The sequence below is a fragment of the Astyanax mexicanus genome, chromosome 12 (genome assembly GCF_023375975.1).
Source record: "Astyanax mexicanus isolate ESR-SI-001 chromosome 12, AstMex3_surface, whole genome shotgun sequence".
Taxonomy (NCBI): Eukaryota; Metazoa; Chordata; class Actinopteri; order Characiformes; family Acestrorhamphidae; genus Astyanax; species Astyanax mexicanus.
Genome location: NC_064419.1, coordinates 42,382,949 through 42,388,948, shown reverse-complemented (window position 1 = coordinate 42,388,948; position 6,000 = coordinate 42,382,949). Strand labels below are relative to the sequence as shown.

At 36.1% G+C, this 6,000-nt stretch overlaps 1 protein-coding gene across 1 annotated transcript in view; it reads left to right on the top strand.

Annotated features, from left to right (window-relative positions):
• The first annotated feature begins 1,794 nt into the window (after positions 1 to 1,794).
• Positions 1,795 to 6,000, top strand: part of sema3ga (sema domain, immunoglobulin domain (Ig), short basic domain, secreted, (semaphorin) 3Ga) — a 51,984-nt gene continuing 47,778 nt past the window's right edge. The window contains exon 1 of the mRNA XM_022679358.2: positions 1,795 to 2,130. The gene's annotated coding sequence lies outside the window, so the exon portion shown is untranslated. The remainder of the gene's footprint in view (positions 2,131 to 6,000) is intronic.

The window sequence follows — 6,000 nt, the reverse complement described above, 5'->3', positions numbered from 1 at the left end:
TGCAGTCTCTCCATTGGTGGCCGTTTGTTTTGAAGACACGCAGACACAGTATTACACAGCGGGGAGGCTCATACATTGGCAAATGCGCAGTGACATTTCAATAGGCCACGCAGTTCACAAAGTGAATAGACACCAAAGGCTCTTTGAGACTACATTACTGACTCTCCGTGCAGGAGAAAGTCCTTTCAGCGGACCCTTCCCCCCGACGCTGGCTTTTTGTCTCCGTTGTCGTTAGTCCCCCAAACACCGAGTGAAGAATCTCGGGAATTTCTGAAAAGTCTTGTGGACCTTCTTTTACAGTTTCATCCTGGAACTTTCTCTCACGTCTAAAACAGCCTACAGTATCTGACAGCTGTCAGTCAGACTGGAGAGTAGCGTAGGAGGGCAATAGTGAACAAAACAGCAGCAGCCAGTTATTGTGTAGAAATATATAGAAATGTGTAGAAAAATGTTCCTTTTTATACAGTGTTTTATATATATATATAGTCGGGTTTCCTGACTGGGCCCCATCAATTCAGCCCAGCTTAACCCCCATATAGATGGATCCCATCTAGGCCTCATGTTCAGTGTATAACCTAGATGGGGCCCATGTTTAACCCCTCCCAGTCCCATCACTGACCCTGACGGGGCCCATCACTGGCAGCCACACATGGGTCAACACAGAACCTGTGGACAAAAATCTGTTCTGTTTTGTTTTTAGATGGGCTGCCAGCATGCTATCTGGCATACTAGGGATGCAACAAAAAGATCACAGCTTTTTATTCATTTTCATTAAAAGAAATATAATTAAAAATAATTTAATCTAATAAAAAAACAATTACAAAGCTACAGCCCCTTTTTCACATGTTGGTGTTAGTTTGTGCTTAACTGTGATAGAAACACAAAACTCATTATTTGAAAGTACTCACATCTCCCTCATCTGCTGACTTGCCACAGACAGTAGGTACAGATCCCTCCCTCAGACAAAGTCTGCAGGCTAATCTGGTTTCCTTTTTTGTGATATCACAATAAGAGAGCATTTAAACAGCTAATAAAAGCTGTATATGATTTCTGATACCAAACTTTTTCAACTGACTCAAAAAAAAAGAGTGAATGGATGTTTTTTTGTGTGTGTTTTTTTTTGCGCTTGCAGTGTTTATAGGGGCATAGTTACCGAATTGGAAATACAAAAGAACATAAAAAAATGTCTTAATATGTTTTCTTTCAAAATAAAAGTGAAAAACACAATTTATTTTTTTTTTTTCCTTTTTTTTGGGGTGTAAAGTGCTAAACTTTGTTTTTTGCAATGTTTATAAGGGCATAGATACCGAAGTAGAAATACAAAAGAACATGAAAAGTGAGTTTGCGTTATGTGTATTCTTTTAAAAATTGTGAAAAAACACAAATTGTATTTTTTTTTTACATTTTTGGGGCCATACATTTCAAAAAAGGGAGTTTTGTGTAATGTTTTTTTTTTTTTAATATGAGATTTTTTTTTTTTTTTACATTTTTGGGGGTGTAAAGTTCTTAAAAGTGAGTTTTGTTTAATGTGTTTTATTTAAAAAATGGGATAAACACATATTTTTTTTTTTTACAAATTTGTGGGGTGTAAATTGCTAAACTTTTGGATACTCTGGAGTTTTTGGAGCCACAGTGGCGTTATTTTCTTCACACTCATACTCCTTTAGATCCCGCCTCTTCTGCGCTCTGATTGGCTGGGGTGAAACCAGAAACGAAGTAATGTCCAATCAGTAGCGTAGGGGGCGGGGCGTGGCGGAATACAGTTGGGGGAGAGTGGCGCGTGGTGGTGAGAGAGTGTGTCGCTGAAGGACAGGCAGAGTTTTACTGGATTTAACTGGGAACCAGCAGCAGCAGTAGAGCAGAGCACCTGGCCGAGTTCAGGACTGGAGCGGCTGAAACACCTTCAACACCTTTACTGCCTTTATCTCCACTTTACTCCCCCAGAAGCGCAGACCCTCAAACAGCCGAGTTTTAGAGCATTTTAAAGATTATTTACAGCTTTAAACTCTGAGAGACTTTACAGAAATGCTGGAATAACATTTTACCTGAGCTCCAAACTCACTCTGTGGACTGTCTTTCTGCTTTCACTGCTGTCTGTCAGCAAGAAAAGGGAGAAAAAGAAGAAATACGGTGAGTTTTCTCTTTATTTTGTTGAGTTTGTCTTGTTTTTGGTTATTTAAGCTGACAGTTTGCGGGTGTGCCATTTGTATTGTACATTATGTTTTACACAATAAAAAAAACAGCATATCGTTTAATTGTGTGTTTGCACTGCATATGCAGCACTAGATTTTTGTTACATTATTTTATTTTTTAATTGAATAAAAAATGCACCATATTTTGAATAGGGGTGGGCAATATTATATCATATACAATATATCGTGACACAGAAATTTCATGATATTAAAAATCCATATCGTGATAATAGGGCTGTTCTGTCTTAAAAGTAGTCTATTATTTGCTGTGAAGCTTTAGTTGTATTTATTGTATAATTGTTTTAGTTTGCAGTTTATATTTATGCACTAAATATTCTGCAATATTATTTGCTGCATTATATTATTTTATGCTATATTATTTATTTTGCCACATTATGATTATTCTGTTATACTATTATACTATATTCCTGAAATGACTGAATTATTTTAGTTTTCCTGTATTGGCAAGTATATCGTTATCGCAAAAATACCCTGAAATATCGTGATATTATTTTAGAGCCATATCGCCCACCCCTAATTTTGAATAAGAATCACAGCAGTTGGTTACAAGTCAAAATATTGTGTAATATATTGTAACATATTGTACAAATATTGTACAAATTGTTAAATCACTTTATGTTTGTTGCATTTTTATTTTGTTACATTATTGTTATTTTATACAAAACCAGGGTCTCATATTTTTTTATTTCTACTGAAATGAATCCTTGATATTAATTTAAAAAAGGCAATGATTCATCATATCATCAAGATATCATTATCACAATAATACTCTGAAATATCGCCCACTCCCAATGGACTCACATTTTTACCCACCTAAAAACAGATCCTCGATCCTTTAATGTGTAAAATACTTAGTAGTATATAAACATGCAGCTTATAATTTAATGTAACTTAATATAGGTTAGCTAGTTAACTACAGTGGGGGTGGGCAATATGATGTGTGAAGACATTTCCATTAACGGTGGGCGATATGGCCCTAAAATAATATCACAATATTTCATGGTATTTCCGCAACAATGATACTCTTGGAAATATGAAAAAACACTGAATTAAAAAAAAAATAATTAAGAACACGCTACTGCAACAAAATGAAAATGTTATTTTATTATTACATACGATCTGATATGGCACACCCCTAACTGAGATAGAAAAAAAAAATACAAGAATCAGATCTGTAGCAGAAGTCAATGATCCAGAATGAAATGATACAAATAATGCACTCCAAATATCTCCATACATCCAGGATTAAAGTTAAATAAATGATACTGGACAGATATAATCTGTCTCTAGTAAATATATAATAGAAAATGAAAACAGTGTATTTTTTTCCTTTGCTGAAAACAGCAAAAAAATATTATTAAAGTATATATATATATATATATATATATATATATATATATATATATATATATATATATATATATATATATATATAAGAAAGGAAAAGCAACAACTATTGTTTAGCACCTTCAGGAACTTCTTCAAGACACTAAGAAAACGATTTCAGGGGACTCTCCCTCATGAAGTCTGGCTGCATTTCATTCAGTTAAACAACAAAATAAAAAGAAGCATCCTCAAAAGTCCTCTCCAAAAAGCATCCAAACAGAATTTATTACAATACGCTAAATGACATGCATTATTACTGCATTTCATCAGTCTGTTTGAAAACGATGAAAATAGCTCAAAAAATCCGAAATACATGCCAATATATTTCTTGTCTGTGTGGTAAAGTGGATTTGTTTAGACTGAGCTATACTTTTATAACTTTGTATACGTTTGTAAAAATGAGTGCTGGTTTTCAGCTGTGGTTTGTTAATTTAAAGTCTGCCTCCTCTAATATAGTCTCAGGTTTAGGAGGGAAAAGTGAAGGAGCCATTTGTGATAAATGCCCCATGTGGAGAGGGATGTAATGGACGTCATAGATTTAGCTTTTAGTATTCATAATTCATATTCTGTCCATTCCAGCAGAGTGCTGTTCATCCATAATGCATGCATACATGAAAATATAACAGTTTATACCTGCCAATCTCTGCTTAAGTGTTAAAGCAGCAAACAGGCCACTTAACAAGTTCATCACTTCACGGAGACCTGGATCACATTACTGTACAATTAGTGCCCACAGAGATGATTATCACTGTCTTACTGCGGAGTGTGTGTACGTGTGTATGTTTTACGTGTGGTTGGTATGTAATGCTGTAATTTGACTGATTCGTGTAATTTGACTTTTTTTATATTATAAGGCACACTATCAATGAACGTCTAATTTCTGGTCTGTTTTCATGCATAAGACACACTGGATTATAAGGTGCATTTTAAGAGACTCTAGTAAAGATCTTCAAATTCAGCCGGTCTCGCCGCTGGGTGGTGGGGGGGGTAGCTAACTAAGTTAAGTAAAGCTAAGCTAAGTAAACAAAACTGTAATGAAAAAAGATTTTCTTTTAAAGTAAAATGAGAGCTGGATGTTAATCTACACAGATTTCTCTTCTGAAAACTGTTTATTTGGGTGAGTAATGCACTTATGTTTATTCACAGTAAGTTTAGATTCCTGAATTTTCCCAGTACTAAGGCTGGAGCATTAGCATTAGCAGCCTGCTGGAGCAGGCTATGGGCCGATAATACTCACCTCTGAAAGAGCTAGCGCTTAGCCTGGTTAGCAGGTAATGCTAAAGCTGCTCCAGCAGTGCTAACTGGGGTTAGCAGCAGACTACAGGCCAATAATACTCACCTCTGAACAGCGAAAGAGCTAGCGCTTAGCACGGTTAGCAGGTAATGCTAATGCTGCTCCAGCGGTGCTAACTGGGGTTAGTAGCAGGCTACAGGCTGATAATACTCACCTCTAAATGGGGAAGTAGTAATGCTAATAACTGCTCCAGGCTCAGTGCTGGAGAACTAAACTGAAACTCCTGTATAACGCTGTACTTCAGCAGAGTGACTTTAATGCTCCTTATTACCTGACTGGTAAAAATCATACATAAGGCGCACCAGATTTAAAGGTGCACTGACTATTTTGGGGAAAATTAAAGGATTTTAAGTGCGCCTTATATTGCAAAAAAATCGATAATCTCAGTACATCAATGGGTCATCTTTAGCGATGAGCCCCACTTTAGTCTTTGTGTGGTCAGCACCATGTTCAACAGTTTGTTGTCACTTGTCACACGTCTCAAATCCTGGTGTCGTAGTGTTAAGTTGCAATTCTGTACGGCTTCAGACCACATTTGGTCTTTATTACAGGCACTTTGACAGCCCAACATTACCGTATATGAATGAGGTCCTGCAACCCGTGGCCCTACCTTTCTGAACACACACACACACAGACAGGTGCACTATTCCAACAGGACAAGAGTTTTCCTATAGGTTTCTATCCCTGGCCAGTCACACTGCCAGACCTATTCCTGATTGAAAATGTATGGGATGCTATCGAATGCTCAAATAAAAATCTGCAGAGAGAATATTGGAGCTGCATGGTATGAATTATTACAGGACGACGCCATTAAGAACCTGAACAACTCTGAGATACCTGGCATATTGCAGCATTACACATGTATTACATGCTACTTCTGTATATGTAGTCCAATAAATATGACCAAGGGTTTCTAATATCAGTCTAAAATTATTCATTTATTGCTCTGGGTAACTTTTATCTGTATTCTGAATAGCATTTATCTTTGATGAATAGTGTATTTTAAACTTAAATAAAATCAAATCATAATATTAAACATAATAAGTAAAATTAGTCAGTGCTTGATTACCACCTGTACAAAATATCTGGATACATCAAGCATAAAGA